The sequence below is a fragment of the Acanthopagrus latus genome, chromosome 13, assembly GCF_904848185.1.
Source record: "Acanthopagrus latus isolate v.2019 chromosome 13, fAcaLat1.1, whole genome shotgun sequence".
Classification (NCBI taxonomy): Eukaryota; Metazoa; Chordata; class Actinopteri; order Spariformes; family Sparidae; genus Acanthopagrus; species Acanthopagrus latus.
Window position 1 is genome coordinate 1,950,362 of NC_051051.1, and position 3,683 is coordinate 1,954,044.

Below are 3,683 nucleotides of genomic sequence, written 5' to 3' on the forward strand. Positions count from 1 at the left end.
CATTTCCAAATGACTAATCGCATCATCAATTATGGGTACGTGTGTCCATGCATGTACAGAGGTCAGTCCTTGTTTCCCACAGGCTGACTGCACTGCATCGTCTGTCCTAAAAATTAACGAATGGATAAATATTCAGTTAAACTTGTGGAGCTGATGTAGGACAGTGAAGTAGTCCAGTGCTTAGCACTGTTGCTACACAGCAAGATTTTCCTAAATATGTTTATAGTTTGAAATTAGCATCGGTTTCATTTATTCATAGAATGTATATGTATTCTTAAACTCCATCAACCTCACATTCCAGACAGAACAACATGCACTGTATGCCCTTAAAAAGTTTGATGATATCTTAAGTCACAAAAGATCAACGGTTGAAATTGTTTCCTCCAAAACATCCGGCTGGGGTGAACAGAACTTCTCGTCACAGCTGTAATGTTGTTGTTTAAAGCAAACAGTCTGTTCGGAGAGAAACTGAGGCAGAATGCATCGACCGAAGTGTGATCTGTCATTGCTTACGAATGACTTTAGCTTTATATGAGCTTTTACAAACATAACAAAAATCTTTATTTATGTTCAGATTCTTGTTTTGTATTGAAATGTCGTCTTGATCTTCATCACCTATGAAAGGTTCTGATGTTTGTGTGTTTTGTATGGAGTAATGTCTGATCCTGTGCCTGGAGGAGGAAGTCTTGGCCTGGATAGCTTTTGGCTACGCTGGAAGCTCCAAAAGTTTGTCTGTTACCCTCCAGGCTAAATCAGCACCACATGATAGTTCTGAGAATGAAGTGTATAGTACCACAAGCCAAGATCAAACAACTTCGTTCATCCTCCCTCTTGATAACTGCAGTCAGCGGGAGAAGAGCAGCGGTCATGTTACAGGAACTTTTCCTTTGCACATGTTTATTTTACCAGCACTGGCAGATAATGATCCAGGTAACTGTTGTTCATCAGTTTCTGGAGCCTATTCATCAGGACCCCTGCTGTGCAGTTGTGGTTTTTTTCCCACAGTTCTGTTGTCGGTCCGAACACGTCTGAGTCCAGCAAAGTGCTGCATGCTTTAATCAGTTTCCACTAAACTGATTTATGTAAATTTAAGCACTGCAGAAGATTCAAAAAGGTGAAGGTTGTTTTTACATTTTCATTTTTACTCCCAGTTTTATGAACATAAACATACTAATCATTATTCATAAAACTTATAAAACTTGTAGTCATGCAGCAAACAACGACATTTGCAGTGTTAAATATGACTGTTCATAACACATTAGTTTGTCTTCCAACTTGCTGATCAATGTGTGGAAATCCCCGCAGACTGTGGTGACCAGTGAGCCGTGACCTCAGAGTCCCAGACCCTGTCGTGACACAGCTACTGTTAGTGCTAACATGGCATCAAGCTTCCTTACACCGCCCACAGCTACCATATCCTCCACCGTTTTGTGCTGCTGCTCCATGAAAACACGAAGAAGACTCAAGTATGCTGGTGATCACGCTGCCTGTGTACATGTGGAAATAATCGGACATTTTGGTCGCAGGACTTTTATCTGGGTGGCTACTGCTACAGCTCTGCAATGCCCTCCAGCAAAGAAGAGTGCTGGCTAGATAGTGTCACTTTCCATTACCGCCATGCCTGCCTTCCTAAAATTAGAGAGGACGCCTCTGTAAACATTGTAGGGGACCTTGGAATGACTGCCAGCAGGAGCTTGGATATGACTATAAGGATTTCAGGTTGGTAGTCGGGAGAGGAGGAGATATATCAAGTCAAGAGGAGAAAACAAATGTGTGGTTGGTTGCTTCGTATTTGTCCGTGTGACCTCACATAGCCACAAAGAGTCATTAGGTTCAGACGCGGGACACTAATGAGATTAGCTGGCTGTATCTGTACAGACTTGAGGCTGTTACCCTCCATCTTTACTGGTCAGACAAGTAAAGAAAAACAAAACTCGCTAACATCTTTTGTTCAGACTCACACGTCCAAACGTGGCTTTTAAATACCTTGACAGAGCTGTTGAAACAGCCTGATAGTGTACGACTGACTGACCAACCAACCAATATTGTATTTGCTATGCCTGCCAGTAATGGAAAGTGCAGCAAAGCGCATGTCGAGAGAGAGAAAGACAGTCAGAGAGAGAGACGGGGAAATAACTGTTAACTGTGCAGCCAATATCTCTGTCCCTGTCCTTTCTCTACTCTGCATCGTGCGGCCTTGTGTGCTAGTGGTAATCAATGTTTGGTTAGTTATTTGTGGAGTCACATCCTGAGTACTGGCATAGGGAGACGCCAAGGTCAGCGCACAGTGCACACAGGGTTACACCACAGCTGCTCATGCACACAACATAACAGGATCACTCAGGTTGTGATCTGATTGGCTGATTGCCCCCCGCCGCCCCCCCTGAAGTGACGGGCCTTCATAGTCTCTCCGCTATCTGTAACAGAGCTGCACTGTATCTACATTTTCCTCTTATGACAGATGTGTGCTGACATTTATGTGGAGTACGGGCGGGAGTCGCCGGGACTGAACACACACTCCAGGCGTACGTGCCAAATGAAGGAGTGGTGGCGGTCCTGGCGAAGAACACGGAGCAGTTAATGTGATATCTACCTGCCACAGCAGAGGTGTGTGCAGACGTAGCTCACCTGAGGTCTTTTTCCTCCAGGATTCCTATTGATTACAAAGAGCTCTCAGTAATCCCCTGTTTATTTATCATAATTGATAATTATCATTTGTTAGATTTCTACCTTTTTATTGGGTTGAATTGGAAAGTCCAGGTGAGTTATTTTCCAGCCAGAGGTTTGACTTGTTTGCATTGTTTGTCTGTCACGGAGAAGCAGGAGCTTGTTTGGTCCGACAGCATCAACCTTTCACCCCGACAGTCATCCACCAAAACACATCAAAACCACTGAGCGGAAACAGCCCGCTGGTTTACAAGGACAGTAGTCCGGCTGAGAGATGTTTCGTTTCCACCACCTCGAGACACTCTTTGACTCTCCTATAGAAGTTATTCATTTTATTTATGTTGACAGAGAAAAGATGACAATTGTGATGAGAGTGCCGGTCAGTGAAATATCATTTTGTCTATATTTTTGACCCTGTACTAATGTTAACTTTTCTCAAAACCATAAGAGGTTGACATCAGCAGCGTTATTCCAAACTACAAGGCTGCCAAACTGCAGTTAGTCTGTGATATGGTGGAGCTTCCAGGTGTGTTATTGGTGACCAAAGCTGGCTCCTCTTCACGGGAAGTTGGACCATCTCCAGGTATTTTTGTGGGATCCAAAACTGGGTCTTTTTCTCAGGACCTCAGACCATCTCCAGATGTTTCACTAGCGACCCCAAACCAGCTATTTTTCAAGTGGGACCTTCTCCAGGCACGTCAAAACATGTATTTTAAACCAATCTGTCATTTATTCTGAACCCTCACTGAGTGGTTTTTGTGCCTGAACCTAAGCAGAGCAGATGCAGAGCAACACATTTAAACTGAACACAACATGAAAGTCGCAACATGAAAGAAGGTTAGTTTTGAATGTATCCGTGGTTTTGCAGAAATGTACTTTGCTAACAATAAATTGGGTTACAAGAAATAGTTACGAACAGGCTGGATTAAAACAAACTGGTGCCTGTGTGACATCAAACCTGTATTCCAAAATGTTCTGCAAACGTTTACATCAGATTTGTACCATGCAGGCTCATA

At 43.3% G+C, this 3,683-nt stretch overlaps 1 long non-coding RNA gene across 2 annotated transcripts; it reads left to right on the forward strand.

Annotated features, from left to right (window-relative positions):
* Positions 1-670: 670 nt before the first annotated feature.
* LOC119031301 lies at positions 671-2,715 on the forward strand. 2 transcript variants are annotated; one of them, XR_005078566.1, is made up of 3 exons: positions 671-1,114; positions 1,306-1,719; positions 2,462-2,715. It is a non-coding gene; the product is annotated as an uncharacterized LOC119031301 (long non-coding RNA). The 2 variants fall into 2 exon arrangements; XR_005078565.1 differs by having other exon boundaries at positions 1,306-2,715.
* Positions 2,716-3,683: the final 968 nt, after the last annotated feature.